At 36.2% G+C, this 15,839-nt stretch overlaps 2 long non-coding RNA genes across 3 annotated transcripts; one reads left to right on the top strand and one right to left on the bottom strand.

Moving 5' to 3' along the window:
• Positions 1-1,941: 1,941 nt before the first annotated feature.
• On the bottom strand, positions 1,942-14,085 carry LOC137495529 (uncharacterized). 2 transcript variants are annotated; one of them, XR_012406478.1, is made up of 5 exons: positions 14,016-14,085; positions 6,862-7,003; positions 4,434-4,570; positions 4,213-4,314; positions 1,942-2,043 (listed from the first exon to the last, which is right to left on the bottom strand). It is a non-coding gene; the product is annotated as an uncharacterized lncRNA (long non-coding RNA). The 2 variants fall into 2 exon arrangements; XR_011015376.2 differs by lacking the exons at positions 6,862-7,003; positions 14,016-14,085 and adding an exon at positions 8,787-8,879 and having other exon boundaries at positions 4,434-4,567.
• A 579-nt stretch (positions 14,086-14,664) lies between these two features.
• On the top strand, positions 14,665-15,112 carry LOC110439121 (uncharacterized). The gene is made up of 2 exons (XR_012406479.1): positions 14,665-14,825; positions 15,019-15,112. It is a non-coding gene; the product is annotated as an uncharacterized lncRNA (long non-coding RNA).
• The last annotated feature ends 727 nt before the right edge of the window (positions 15,113-15,839 follow it).

Below are 15,839 nucleotides of genomic sequence, written 5' to 3'. Positions count from 1 at the left end.
TCTACAAAGCGATTTAATACTTTCGAAAATCACAATCGCAATATATATGTCCATGCCTAATATCCAAGGGCTAGAAAGTGATTCATTTTTTAATAAATTTAAAAAAATGTTGGTAGCCTATTTGTTATGCAGCAGGCCCAGAGATTGTTGTGTACACTATGACTTTATGTAAAATTAACTTTAATGTGTGATATAAATAAAAAGTTATCATAAACGAGTGATTTCTCAACTCAAATCAATGGCGGCTTGGACGTGGAAACAGTATTACACACGTCACCACTTAACAAGCGGATTGCGTGCGTGCATGCGTGTGTTATAGAGCCACTGAGCTAACAGCTGACAGGCCGGGGAAACACACACTGCATGTTTGACGCAGACAAGTGAACTAGGAGAATGTTTTTGTCTCACGATTAAATCACATCTGACAGATTATAACGGCATTAACACACACTTGTCACAAAAACACTACGTAATCCATGCAAAATGATATATTTTCGGAGTGCAAATTACCAGTTGAAAACGCTGTAAACAAAAGTTCTAAACATTCTACCTGAAGACACTGGTCGCTAGTGCTCTCCATGCAGCTGCCAAGAAAAAGGTCTATATATGTCTGCGTTTCTTGTTTTTGTCATAATGTTGGGACCAAATTTGGCCACAAATATAGCTATAGTCATCACTTATTTACTTGTTGTGGGAACATTTTTGGGTCCCCATGAGAAAAAATAGGCTATTTTAAAAATGAAAAGCTGCTGATTGTTTCCTGTGAAGATTAATTATAATATAAAACATAATAAATAATTATATCTATGGAAAAGTAATATCCATTCATTTATTGTTTTATTAGTTTTTTGATTTATCAGGGGTCACCACAGCAAAATGAACCAGCAACTAGTGTATGGGTGTTTCCCAGTACTGAGTTGCGGCTGGAAGAACACCCGCTGCGTAAAACATGCCGTAATAGTAGGCGGTTCACTCTGCTGTGGTGACCCCTGATATATAAGGAACTAAGAAGAAGGGAAATGAATGAATGAATGTAACATTTTCAGCACCCTGGCTCACAGTAGCCCTGGATTTAAAATGCTGGCTATAAGTTCTTTTAAAAAATCCAATTCCCTGTGGAGAAAATGAATCGAGTTTTTACTTCTGGAAGCCAGCTGGTGCACTAGTAATATATCATCATCATTACAGGTCTTCCATTACTTACTGTTTGCAGGGCTCAAACCAGTGGAGCACAGCCTGAGTTTTCCTGAAGAGGGCGCTGTGCTGTAGGCCACAGAGAGTGCTGGATCTATGCCAGGGAAATGTGTCCGCGTGGAGCCGCTGGCTGTTCACTCTACTACAAATTTCATTAATAGAGGAGACAGACATACATTTGCAGTCTGTAAATCTACCACAGACTATGAGTCTATACCCTACAAACAGGCTAAGAACAACGACGGAATTGTGTGGTGATGGGTTATCTAATAAACACACGCTTAGCACATTGATTTTGCAAGGTAATTCAAATAGTATAGGTCTAGTAACACTTCTGAATTTTGAATAAAACGTTGTAATTTAGATTTGTTTTGTGACAATATTTTTATTTCATGTATAATAGGCTACATGTATGACTATGGTTTATTTATTGAACAATGCACAGCTTTGTTTGCTGGTTAACTGTTACTTCAGCCCAGCACACAGTCACATATCTAAAATAAGCATCACACGCTATATTTCTATCACAAATTATGTAACGTCTCAGTGAGGTCCTAGTCCTCTTTGTGTTTCTCATCTGTAATCCTATTTTTTTTTTTGCAGGGCACTCCACTTTGGTTTGGAGTTTGGGCCCCTCAGATGTTCTGTCCGGGAGGCTGTTGGTGCCTGTGAGCCACTTTTTGGTGTGTGATTCTCAGCCAGGCCGTCTCATCATCATCCATGTGTGTGTCTGAAGCTCTGGCTGTCTTCCTGAGAGCCTCCACTTCTGTTTCTGTGAGCCGCCAGAGTGTTTTCAGGCTAATCTGCCAGCTTCAGCACCCGTCTGAAACCCGCCACACCTGCTCACATCTGCTGGATCACAAGCGCAACAGATGTGTCTGAATCAAAGGACACACAGATTACAGCTGAGAAGAAGGAATCAAGCATAGAAATCACACATAGCACTGTGGTGATACTAAAAGTGATCTACATTAACTGAAATACAGCTAAATTACCTTCAACACTGAAACTCTTTTTTAAAATGAGTTGAATTAACTCTGTCATCTACAGGTCATCTATGGAGACTACGGAGTTCATTTGCCCATCCCAAAACTCAACATTTATAATAATAGTCGCTGACATTATCTTTGGCAGATAACGCATAAAAACCAGCATAGACTCATTCTGAAAACGTAGCCCTGTATACATTTCTGGAGAGCGCAAATTATGTAGCCAGAGCTACGTATGGTTGTATTTCATATTTAAAATTAATGCTACATGGCGGTATGATGCAGTTCTTTTTTGCACTTAACAGCTGACTGCTTACATCCATATGGATGGCTTTCCTGCTTTTACCAGTTTATCCAGCCTGATCTCACGAGAAAACATAAGTACTTTACTTTTTGCCAGTTTAGTGGCTAATTCGTACGAATTTGTACGAGTTCAGTCGTATGAAATTGTATGATTTTAAAAAGGAGGCGTGGCACCTTACCCCACCCCTAAACCCAACCGTCATTGGGGGATGAGCAAGTCGTACTAAATTGTTCGAATTAGATCGTATGAATTCATACGAATTAGCCACTAAATCAAAAAGTTATGAATTGCAGTGAGATTGTGTTGACCGGTAGCTCGACATGTACATCAACAGACTTGAAACGCTGAGTGGAGTTGACTGCGACAACAAGGTATTTAATAAAGAACAGTTCCAGAAAGCAGGTAACACAAAAACAGAAGCCAACAAATAAAATAAACAAGTCAATAACAGAGTGAGAATGTGGTAAAATCTGAAAATGTGGTAAAAATCAGGCGAGGGTTTTTCTTTTTTGCTTTTTAAAACACCGTGTTGGATTTAGGGAAGGGGGTGGGTGGGTCAATCGTGCTTTTTAAAACACTATTGGTTGAGTTTAGGGAAGGAGGCGGGTAGGGGGATCAGTCGGTTGCGGCCTCTGGTGGATTTACATGCACGAATGACACTCGTGAGAGAAATTTGAGATGTGAAAAAGTGTACACAGCGGCCTCTGATGGATTTCACAAAAACAGCAAACTAGCTCCTGGGACGTATTTTGCTCTCTCCAGAAATGTATATAGGAGTACGTAATCAGAATGAACTGGCGTTGCACAAAACTCTACTGACAGAAGGATGCTTTTCACTCACGTCTGTCTATGCTAATAAGGGAGAGATCGTCAGTAATGGGCAGGACTTTCCCCATCCGATGACATATACAAAGAGAGAATGTCAGTAAAAGTGTTTCTGCAGACTCTTTTTATGAAGTGTGATTATAAAAAATAGAATTTTTACCATTAGAGGATTGTTATATGCCTCACAACTGTGTTTAAACCTCTTATAACCCTGCTGAAAACTCCAGCTTAAACCAGCCTAGGATGGTTGGCTGGTTTTAGCTGGTTAACCAGCCTGGTTTTAGAGGGGTTTCCAGCCATTTCCAGCCTGATCTTAGCTGGTAAGGCTTTAAAATGAACAGCTAAAACCAGCTTGACCAGCCTGGTTTAAGCTGGACATAGCTGGTTTTGACTGGACTCTCAGCCTGGCTAGGTTGGTCAAGCTGGTTTTAGCTGGTCATCTCCCAGCCTGACCAGCTAAGACCAGGCTGGAAATGGCCAAAACCCCTCTAAAACCAGGCTGGTCGACCAGCCAACCAGCCTTGGCTGGTTAAAGCTGGATTTTTCTGTAGGGAAAAGTTTTTATTTTTTATTTAACATCAACGGGGATTTTCTCAGTAGATTTTTTTAAACCCTCAGATTCCAGCTGATCAAATTCTATCTCTGCCAAATATCCTTCTGCCCTAACAAAATATACATGAACAGAAAGTGTCTTCATGCTGTATAAATCTCTGTTTCCAAAAATGGACATTTATGAGTAGTTTAGTGGTTCAGGGATGTTAAATCAGCACAAATGGGTGTGGTATCTCAAGTCCACATTTCTTCAGCATGTACAGTACAGCGCCTAAATCAGGATTGCTGACTCAATCCTGCCCTCTTGAGGCTTTAAGGAGGAACATTTGGCTCTGCAGCAAAACTCACACTGCCACACTTTTGCTTCTGTCTAGGAAAGACAGGCAATTATTCCTCAGTTGTGTCAGCCACATGAGCACATCTCTTCCGCTCCACGGACGCGCCACTGTCCTGTGTAAGTGCACATTTATATTGCATTACTATAACAGCATTTAAGGTGCTCATGCCTGAGTTCTTCATTTGTCTAGGTAAGAACATTCGCTTTTTCCAGACAACATTCATTTACATACCTGGTGCTCCTGTTGCTGTTCTTTCGTGGCCCTGTGGAGCGCTTGCATTTGCTTCTCAAGTACTTCATGCATATTTCTTTGCCTCTCACTGCTTCTTTACTCATTTCCTGCACCTTTTTCCATGTCTCAGTGTTCTGCTGATGCATATTCACACGTTTTGGATTATTGCACTGTTAACAATTTCCTGTAGAATTTACAGTAACTTTCACAGCATTGGATTGAAGCTGGAAGGGTATCTGCTGCATAAAACATATGCTGGAATAGTTCATGGTTCATTCCGCTGTGGTGACCTCTAAAATAGAGACTAAGCCAAAGGAATATGAAGGAATTTACAGTAACTTGCAGAATTTACAGTAACTACAGTAAATATAGTCAATTTACTGTAAATCAAACTTATAGAAAAGAGACTGTTAATATTTACTATACAATTTATCTTGCTGTACATGCATTACAGTACTGTATCCTTACTGTAAATATACAGTATTTATTTAGTGTTTTCACCTTCTCAATTAAGTTTTCATAAAAAAAAAACATTTAATCCATTGTTAGTTTATCTATTTACTGTAAAGCAATTCAAACTGTAAGTTACTGTATTTCCAATGATTGGCCAGGTTTCAATCTCTTTTTATTTTTTACTGTCTTTTGATTCACAACATATCAAAACTAATGTTTTAATGATGCCCAAGAAAATATTTTCCAGAATGCAACTTTACAGTAACATATCGCATAGCTATGATAGAATTAAATTGCATGTAGTTTACAAAAATCCTTAACAGTGTAAAATTAATCTTGCTGTATAGCATTTATGGTACTGTATACTTACTATAAATATAAAGTATTTTTAGTCTTCTCACCTTCTCAATATATTTCCATAAAACAAGTTCTATTTAAAATGATTTATATATTTACTGTAGAGCAGTCCAAACGGTAAATTATTGTATTTCCTATATGATTGACCAGGTTTCATGCTCTTTTTATTAATTTTTTTACTGTCTTTCGATTTACAAAAAATGTTTAATAACTAATGTTTTAATGATGCCCAAGAGCATATTTTCCAGAAAACAACTTTACAGTAAAACATTGCATAGCTGTAATAGAGTAAAACCAATTTATATTACAGATAAATTGTGTGTAATTTACTCAAATTTTTAACAGTGTACTGTTCGATTAATTTTTCCTACAGTACCATTTATCTTGCTGTACATGAATTACGGTATTGTATACTTACTGTAAATATACAGTATTTTTAGTCTTCTCACATACTTAATATATTTTCATAAAATAAGTTCTCTTTAAAATAAATTATCGTTCATTTATATATTTACTGTAAAGCAGTGCAAACGGTAAATTACTGTATTGCCTATATGATTGGATAGGTTTCATGCTCTTTTAACTTTTTTACTGTCTTTCGATTTACAACACATTTTTAATAACTAATGTTTTAATGATGCTCTAGAGAATATTTTTCAGAAAACAACTTTACAGTAACACATCACATAGCTGTGATAGAGTAAAACCAATTCATATTACAGTTAAATTGTGTGCAATTTACAAAAATTCTTAACAGTGTACTGTTCGATTAATTTTTCCTATAGTACAATTTATCTTGCTGTACATGAATTTCCAGTATTGTTTACTTACTGTAAATATACAGTATTGTTAGTCTTCTCAACGTCTCAATATATTTTCATAAAATAAGTTCTCTTTAAAATAAATTATTGTCCATTTATATATTCACTATCATATACAGTATGATTGGCTAGGTTTCATGCTCTTTTCATCTTTTTACTGTCTTTCGATTTACAACAATTGTTTAATAATTAATGTTTTAATGACGCCAAAGATTATATTTTTTAGAATGCAACTTTACAATGACACATCGCATAGCTGTGATACAGTAAAACCATTTCATATTACAGATAAATTGTGTGTAATTTACTAAATTTCTTAACATTTTACTATTTGATTAATTTGTCCTACAGTACAATTTATCTTGCTGTACATGCATTTACGGTATTGTATGCTTACTGTAAATATACAGTAAAATTCCTTTCATATTAGAGCTAAATTCTGTTGTTAACAGTGTACTGTTTGATTTTCTTTAGCTGAAACCTTTAGTCTTGTTGTCTTTGCGATGATTTGAAGCTCTTTTGAGGCCACGTTTGTTAAAGTCTTAGATTAATGATGATTTTGGTGTGTCAATGGAGCTGATTTGACAATGAACTCTTGGGGAATCTAGCTGAGACTGAGCTCTTTATGAAGAACTCTTATGTTTTCTGAATTGATTTTGACACTGTTCAACATTTGGCTGAGTATGTAAAACAATGCATGTTTGATCTATAAAGAAAATGCATGTGCGAGAGCTATACAAAAGTGCAAAGATGCTAAATATGATTTAAGCATGCATAAGATGCTGAGTTCGACTCACTCTGTGCAAGTAAATTAGGCCTCTACCCTTAGTGCTGATGCTTTCAACCAGTAAAAAAAGAAGGCAGTACATTGTGAGTTCAAAATTAGTTTTAGAAGCCCCTGGGCATTCCTCCAGGCGGATATGTACATCCAATGCTCAGCTGCGAGGTTAGAAAAAAAAAAAGCAAAAAGGTAAAGATATGAGCACAACTCACACCTTTTTGTAGTGCTTTGAGAGCAGAGTAAAAAGTGAACAGTTGGATCACCTTTAAATGATTTGTTAACGCTTTAGATTAGGCCACTTGATAAACTTTAAATAAGTGCGTAAACCTTTATAACTACGACATGTCATGTCTTGAATATAAATGAGAATTTCTGCAGTTTCAGGACAAAATGTTATTAGTTCAGTTATGTCATTATAAATGCAAAGCTGACGTTTGAGATGTCTTTGTTATGAGAACTTGACATTAACAAGACAACATAACGTCATAAATCTGTCATAAACATGACTGTCGGCCATTACGATTGTGTCCTGAATTTTATAACAAAGTCACTAATATTTTTCATGACCTCAACTACAGTGGTACAAGATGAAATTTGTCATTAAATGTCCTGTTATGTCATAAATATCAACGATGCTGTTGTAAAATAATTTGACAGGGTATTGATGCTTTAACTGTGAATTTTTAATGATAAATTTTGTTCTATTGAAAAAAGTGATCAGAAAAATATTCATGACACAATTATAGCATGTATTATCCTATTCAATTCACCTTTATTTGTAAAGCGCCTCTACAATGTAGATTGTGTCAAAGCAGCTTCACATAGAAGATCATAGTAAATTGAAACTGTCAGTTCAGTTTTCAGGTTAGATTGTAGCGAGACAGAAGGTTGGTTAGATAAACAGGAGCTAGATTATTTAAAGCTTTATAGGTAAGAAGCAATATTTTAAATTTACTACTTAACTTAACAGGCAGCCAGTGTAAGGAGGATACAATCGGGGTGATATGATCATATTTTCCATAGACCTGGTAAGAACTCTGGCAGCTGCATTTAGCTGAAATTTATTAATAGAGAATGCTGGGCAGCCAGCAAACAGAGCATTACAGTAATCCAGCCTTGAAGTCATGAAAGCTTGGACTAGTTTTTCTGCATCTGAGATGGAAAGCATACTTTGTAACTTAGCGTAATTTCTCATGAAAGAAGGCAGTTTTTGTGACGTGATATATGATTTTCAAAAGTTAAATTGCTGTCTAGTCTGACACCACATATCTTTTATAGTAGAGCGAACACTAACTTTGTATCCCTCTAATTGTAGGTTGAGTTGTGAGATCTGCTGTGTACAGGATTTAGGTCCAATAAGTAATAATTCTGTTTTGTCGGAGTTTAAGAGAAGAAAATTGTTGGTCATCCAGTCATAACATCTTTAATACACTCAGTTAGCTTAGGCAGTTCAGATGTCTCATCAGGTTTAGTTAAAGTATACATATTAGCCCGGGTGTATTTTAAAGAGCGTTGAACATCTTAAAGACATTATTCTTTTTTTAATGTCCGAAAGGAGACGTCCAATGGACATACTGTAGATGAGCAAATTCTCTAATAAACACAAACATCAAATTTCTCCACAATCTGTATCTGTTCTATCAGTACGTTTTTATCTATTTTCACGATAGTAACACTATATGGAACTGCATGCCATTATTTTTGATACTAGATATTTTATAAACTGACAATTAACAGGCTTTTGAGAGCATAAGTGTTATGTGCTGCCAGTTTGGGGTTTTACCGAACCACAACACAAAATGTCTAGTTGAATCACGGCGCCATCTTGTGGTCTGATTGAGCACATTTTGGTTGGAAGCTAATATTTCAATTAAGATAATCCCACACCTTCATCGCACTGTTAAAGGGATAGTTCACCTCTAATTGTCATTATTTACTCACCTTTCAGTTGTCACACTCAAAGGAAGATATTTTGAAAAATGTTGGAAACCGGTAATCATGGTCTTCCATATAGTTTTTGTTTTTCCTAATGTCAATGGTTACCGGTTTCTAACATTCTTCAAAATATAAATCATTATTGAGTTCTTAAAAACGTAATGTATTTTAAATGTACAAAGCTAAATTGTAACTTCTTAATTGCTAATCTATAATCACAAATATGTTATTATATTACATTCATTCATTCATTTTCCTTCAGTGTAGTCCCTTTATTTGTCAGGGTTCACCACAGCAGAATGAACCGCCAATTTATCCAGCATATGTTTTACACAGCGGATGCCTTTCCAGCTGCAACCCAGTAATGGGAAACATCTATAGACACTCATACACAAACACACTACGGCGAATTTAGTTCACCTAATTCACCTATAGCACATGTCTTCGAACTGTGGGGGAAACCCAACATGAGAAGAACATGCAAACTCGGAAACAGTGTTAACACTAAGCCACTGTGTCGCCCAACTTTTTAATTGCTAATCGATAAAACAAATAGGTTATTATATTACATTTAAGCATATTTTAGTTATCATAAATGCATTCGACAGTATGCTTTTCCAAAAGAATGAACACATAAATACATAAAACTCTGATCTTAGATCAAACAAGCACTTTGAAGTGCAAACACTCTAAAATACAGCTAAGTGCATTTATCAAAATAAATGAAACTGTCCTAAAACATTCAGTTCTTGAGTATAATGTTTTGTAGTACATTTCTTCTTTTACATCAGGTCACGAAAAATAATCTTACAATATTAGAATAGATGTCTTTGAAAGTCATCAGCTGTAGTAACCCTATCGCCTTTTTAAGAGAGGTTTTAATGTTTGATTGAATTGCTCTGTTACGTAAGCCATTTAATAGGCCAAGGTGCCTTGAAACCTCAGAGACATTTTTATATTACATTCTGGGTCAGGAAGCATTATATTAAATAGTTTCCTCGTGAGTTCCACCCCGGAGATCAGATCTTGAATAGCCTGTGTTTGGTGAAAAAAGAGCTTTCAGGGTTTTTCCTCACAGCCAATCTGATTACTCCACCCCACCCGCTGATGCTTTTGCTTCTAAGAGAGATTACATCAAATTACATTTTAATTTAATTTAATGTAACGCACACTTGTAAAGTTTCAAGTCAACTAAATGACATCTGGTCCTCTATCTTTTTTTTTTCCCTATGATTTGTAATTGCCTTTGTTTACTAAACTTTTATATTAAAAGGTTTGTCCTGTATATCTTATATAGTGCACTGATTGAGGGAACAGCCATTTCAAGTATACAGGAATCAGATTCAACATTGTTTAAGACTGTTTTAACACTCTTTCCATACATCATACATTTAGAGCTCCTCCCCACTTTAGGTTTCAACAGGTAACACTGGCGACATTTTGACTTACAGTATATTTACTAAATACAGATGTAAGAAGGGTGACACAATGGCTCAGTGGTTAGAACTGTCGCCTCAAAACAAGAAGATCCCCAGTTCAAGTCCTGGCTGGGCCAGTTGGCATTTCTGTGTGGAACATTCTCCCCATGTTTTCCTCCAGGTGCTTTGGTTTCCTCCAGTTCAAAGACATGCGCTATAGGTGAATTGGATGAGCAAAATTGGCTGTGGTGTATGAGTTTGAATGTGGGACTGCGTGGGTGTTTCACAGTACTGGATTGCAGCTGGAAGGGTATCCGCTGTGTAAAATATATGCCTGATATTTTGGCTGTTCATTCCGCTGTGGCAACCCCTGATGAATAAAAAGACTAATGCGAAGGAAAATTAATGCTTGTAAGAAACTAATCTTAAACAAAAAGATTATTCATATAGGCCCACTGAATAAAAATGCTTATTAGCAGGTGTTTACTCTAGTTACTGCAGTAAACAAAGCTACATTAAGTCAAGTCTACCAGGATTTTCGATTTCATAAACTAAACAGCATCCCAATGTTTGCAGATGAAATTTTTTCAGATTAAACTAGCATATTGATACAAACATTATAGCTTGTAAAATAGCATTTAAAACAACTTTTAAGGGCCTTAAATTAAATTTAATTGACTTACTTTTAATAATCCTCTTAAATTAAAATAAAACATGTGGATGTTAGATTCAGATTGTTAGTTTTAAGGATATCTATACTTTGTTCCACTCAAAGAATGAATAAGATATTCAAGATACAATTATAGCGAATATTAGCATATTAGGGTGGGCAAACTCAGTCATGGAGGGCTAGTGTCCTGCATAGTTTAGCTCCAACACTAATCAAACACACCTGAACATGCTAATCAGTGTTTTCAAGATTACTAGAAATCAATAAGCAGGTGTGCTTGATTAGAGTTGGAGCTAAACTCTGCAAGACACCAGCCCTCCAGGACCGAGTTTGCCCATCCCTGTCCTAAAGACATATTCAAAACATTTATTCAATGTTCAAAAGGAGACGTCCAATAGACATACTGCAGATGAGCAAATTCTCTAAACAAAACCATCAAATGTCTCCACAATGTATCTATTCTATCAGGTTTTCACCTATTTTTATGATAGTAACACTAACATTTTAAGGACAGAAAAAATAGGTTTGTAATAATAAAATAATAAAAGGTTAATAAAAAAAGTATAATAAAAGGTTTGCGCCTAGGCGGATGGTCTAACAGGGTTGTGCTTATTCTCTTCATGAGTTATGGGTGTGAGCATAACATGCATTAAACCAATCAAAGTCTCATCTCCCACTCCTTTTAAGAGTCAGTTGCATTGTGTCATGGTGCATCTGCTATTAACATGTCTGTATCACCATAGCCTGATATTATATAACGGTTTTACATTTAGTTTTTTTTTTCAGTTTAGTGGCAAATTTGTACAAATTCATTGCATGTTCAGTTCAGTTGCATGAAATTGTAAAATTTTTAAAAGAAGGTGTGGCACCATAAAAAACCCAACCATCTCTGGGCGTTGAGCAAATCGTACTAAAATGTATAAATGAGATCATACAAATTCATACGAATTAGCCACTAATGGCCCGTTTCCACTGACTGGTACAGTACGGTATGAAACGGGTCGGTACGAGTCACCTTTAATAGGCTTGCGTTTTCACTGCCTAAAGTGTACCAAGGGTACCCTTTTGGTGGGCGTGGTGTATTCACCTCATTCTATGCGTATGAGCAGGCGCAGCCATTTGAATCTTTTTGGCTCAAGACTTCCGGTCTAGTTCACTTCCATTCATTTTTAGACGTCAAAGACTGCTCGTTTTGCTGTTTGAGGTTGCAAAATGATATTTTCTTGACCGTTTTCTGCCGTTTATTATTCCTAGTCATTTCTCCTATAGGCAACTGAATCAGAAGTTCTTAAACAATCGCGAAAACAGGCGCACTTCCGCATTTTAGAATAAGGTCAATAACGTTTCAGTCGACGCCATTCTTGCTCAAGAAAATGTCAAAGTACAGCTGTACGGGTCGTTCACATATCATCTGAGAAGCACTTCTCACAAAACAGATGCTTTTAACACGTACATACTTGTGTATAAATGTTAATTACTAACCTTTCTATAAACATTATAACTTGATTAAAACTGCAGATCAATGATTTGAGTGTGAAATAGCCTACTGTAACGTCTGCAATTATATGAAATAAATAAATAAATGCAACATATATGAACACAGACCCTTGCAGTCTCCGATATGTTACCAATTACAGAAAAACTACACACAGCATACATTTAGTCCTTATTTGTGTTCAAAAAAATAACACAACATAGCCCACAGTCCTCTCATCTGTATCTTTAATCTTCACCAGCATGTGTAGCCTCCTGTTAGAAAGTAATTCAGTCATTCCGACTTCATAATAGTCCAAAAGGCGATGATAATAGTTATACACGGCAGTTTGTTCATGGTTTAGGTTGCTGAAAGAATCATTTGCTCCTTCATTTCTGAAAGGATTATATGTCAGAAGCACTTCAATAATTAGGCGCATGTTATTATCATCAGCTTAAGGAATTAAATTTTTCAGGACACTGCAGATTTTGTTCTTCTTGGCTTTCCCACCTCTGCCATTCTTCAAAAATGGCATCTACTTGAATGCACAAAAATTTGTAAACAGAGGTTGCTGGCATTTTGGGAGGAGATTTGCCTCAAGCATAAAGTTGGATATTACTTTGATGTCTGATTGATGTTATACCCCAATATCAGAAATAAACGGCAAAAAGGCATTAGAAATGAAAATACGTTTGACGTCAAAACCCAATTTCAGGCCGACGTCAATGTCCAACATCCATCCTAAAATTTATTATACTTGAATCATTTGCTCCTTCGTTTCTGAAAGGATCGGATGTCAGAAGCACTTCAATAATAAGGCGCACGTTAGGAGCTCTCTGGAGAAACTGAAACTGATCGTGCTTTAAAAGACCTTGTAAAACAAAAACTGGACACTGCAGATTTTGTTTTTCTTGGCTTTCCCACCTCTGCCATTTCGCAAAAATTGCATCTACTTGAATGCACACAAATTTGTAAACAGAGATTGCTCCATTTTGGGAGGAGATTTGCCTCAAGCATAAAGCTGGAAATTACTTCGATGTCTGATTGATGTTATACACTAATATCAGAAATGAACGGCAAAACGGCATTGGAAATGAAAATCCGTTTGACGTCAAAACCGAATTTCAGGCCAACGTCAATGTCCAACATCCATCCTAAAATTAAACAAATGTAAACGGCTAATGATGTTACAGCTTGATGTTGTGTGGATGTTGGCATTGCATTTTGGTCACCTGACGTCACAACCTAAATCTAACCTGTCTTATGACATTGTGTGCCTGCTGGGTTTATTCAGGATGATAATGTGTAATATTTAGTAAATTATTTCTTCTTACAGTGACAACAATCAGTTTTTATTTGATTCAAACGTTCAAAAACAGATAAGAGACAGTTGTTGTTCATTGGTGATCCCAAATAGGCTGGAAATCAGCCTGGAAGTGGCCAAAACCCCTCTAAAACCAGCTGGTTCATCAGCTAAAACCAACCAACCAGCCTAGGCTGGTTTAAGCAGTTTTTTTCAGCATGTAATTTAATCGTGAGCTTGGAAAATGATGTCAATGAAGTCTCCTATTCAAAGAGATCTTGTTACTTGCACTAACATGCCCAAGTGCAAAGATGACCACAGACTTGTCTTAAATGGACTTTGGCCCAATTACACAATGGCTAGAAACCACCTGTAATGCAGTGTTCGTGCGTTGAATGAAGTTCTGCGTCTGACCACAAGATGGCGACCACAGCGGAATCCTGTCAGTGTGCATTTGAAAATAAATTATGATTGAATTAAAGTAACGTTTGTATACATGATAAATCAAATTAATTTGTTTCATTACTTAGAGACAGCTCGCTAACTGATAACTTCTGTATCACAAGGTCTGACCAAGAAACATTTAATCAGTTTGAGGGATTTAGCAACCAAAGCATAAAAACGTCATCTCTTTAGTGCACTCGTTTTCATTTACTCTTAAGTGGACTATATTAGTGGAATAGGGAATATTGGATAAGGCAATAGGGGGTGATTTCGGATGCAGCATCACTTCATGTTTGTTGGATCTTCTTCATTCAACAGCACACAAGCTAGCGATTCTAATTTTGGAGAAAGAGTGTAGCTGCCGTCAGAAGCAATGCTTATATATTACACTCTATAAACAAAAACTTTACATTAAAAGGTCAATAAATAGTTAAAATGTTCAAATTAATCATTAGAATAAATAAGTAATGTACATTTGTTGTTATTGCATGTTAATTCATTTAAAGTTATTTAACTAAAACTATAAGGGGGAGGGGGGAACCTTTTCTTGTTATGTTTAGCTTGGGAATTATTTCATTGTTGCAATGAAGATATTCTTCCGATCCACTACAAGTAGTTCAGCCACAAGGTGCTGTGCTAAAACACGTTTTTAAGGATTCAAAAGTACAAAGAAGTTTGTTAAAGAGAAACTGCAACCCTTCAAGTTTATTCCTCTTGAGTTAGAGAGGCCAATGAGGTATGTGTTGTATGGTGTTAACGTATGTGAACGTGTATGATTATGTGTCCGTATGTAATGTATAATTAGCCAATTAAGTGTATTTCTTTACATGTTGAATGTGCACTTTATCTTTTGTTTGTATGTATGTTGTTTATTACGTGCAACATCACCTTTAAAGGGTTAATTGAAGTTTATGTATTTCTTTTCGTAGTTCTGACGGCAATATTGGGACATAAAGGAGTGCAAGGCTAGAATGTACAAGACATACTACAGACTCGTGTCCGAATAAATGTCAGTTAAAATCAAGAACGACTTGAGCCTTTGTTTCATCTTGAGGGGAGTAACAGTCAGAACTCAGCCTGTTTCGCGCTGGAAGAGAGGAGAGGAGAGGAGAGCAGAGCGGTGCCGGTCGCAGCAGCGGAGCTGTAAACGAGCAGCTCGTTAGGCGGTGACGTCGTTCTCAAGCATCAAAGGAAAAAAGGACTGCAAGCGCGCAAATCCCACATCAACGGCTGTCGGTGTATAAGAGTGCAGCGTGGTTAAGCTAAGAAGAAGTAACACATTTAAAACAAGTTAAATGTGAAGCAGATTAACCTTGTTAATTTAAAGGGACTTTATTAAGTGCTTACAGGGGTAAAGTGCAGTGGTAAAAAATTTGAGACTAAGCTGAAGTTATTGTTTGTTTAATATAAGGTGACTGTTAGCTACAAGTATTTTATTATTCATTTAAGGATATATTAAGATATATTTAAAGGGGAAGTCATTACTTTTTCATTTTTTATATTTTATATTTTGTAACAAGTGAGAAATTTATTTATAATTTGGCTTATTAGGTGTTTATGACACACATTTAAGTTTATCTTTAAATAGTTGAGAAATATACTGCTATAAGCACATTAAAGACAGTGATATCACTTAGTTGAGTTAAAGTTATAAGTAACAAAGTTTAAAGCACACTATAATAGTGGTATGGCAGATCAAGAAGACTGTGATATTGATGCTGTGGAGTTGCAGTTACAAGTCAGTCCTGAA

This window comes from Danio rerio, chromosome 5 (assembly GCF_049306965.1).
Source record: "Danio rerio strain Tuebingen ecotype United States chromosome 5, GRCz12tu, whole genome shotgun sequence".
NCBI classification, from domain to species: domain Eukaryota; kingdom Metazoa; phylum Chordata; class Actinopteri; order Cypriniformes; family Danionidae; genus Danio; species Danio rerio.
This window is presented reverse-complemented; position numbering and strand designations above follow the sequence as displayed.